General features: G+C 34.6%; 1 pseudogene; it reads left to right on the top strand.

Annotated features, from left to right (window-relative positions):
* The window catches only part of LOC111818205, a 74,310-nt pseudogene that overhangs the window by 4,652 nt on the left and 69,033 nt on the right, over positions 1-625 (top strand).

A 625-nucleotide genomic window follows, 5' to 3' on the forward strand; every position in this document is an offset into this window, starting at 1 on the left:
TTTGCTAAGCTTGTTCTAAGTAGGTGCTTTAGACCACTGAGCCATCTTACCAGCCCCTTGCAGGTGCTTTAATCCATTGAGCTATTTGGCTGGCCCCAAGACTTTAACCCTCATAGTGATGTATGTCTCAGAGACTTTCTCTTTTCACTTCATCATGAATGTTTTCCAGGCTAAAACATGAATAGTTAAGTCATTATTCTTAAAGCTTCAGAATATTTCTAATATTGCATTACTATTTTGAAGCATTCCTTATTGGAGTTATTCATCTATTTCTTGTTCAATACCATGGACTGACCATATTATTCTTTTACTTCCATTGGGTAGAAGTGTCTGGTGTGTGTGTGTGCTGATAGTAACCTTTTAAAAAAGTTAACATTTTTGGTTCAGGCAATAGAAATACATTTTACAAACACAAAAAAATTGTCAAAAATATGAAATAAAAATTAAGACTCCACATAGACAGTCCTTTACCCATTTTCCCTGCACAAGTACAATCAATGCTATCAGTGTCTTTTGTATTTTTCTAGGTATAGTGTGGGACAGTGCTGGTAAATCTATGGTATACATGCTATTTTTTCTCTTTTAAAACAAAAGATGTTACTGCCAGTTGTAGTGGTATACTGTC

Source organism: Octodon degus, unplaced genomic scaffold, assembly GCF_000260255.1.
Source record: "Octodon degus isolate 3935 unplaced genomic scaffold, OctDeg1.0 scaffold00083, whole genome shotgun sequence".
Classification (NCBI taxonomy): Eukaryota; Metazoa; Chordata; class Mammalia; order Rodentia; family Octodontidae; genus Octodon; species Octodon degus.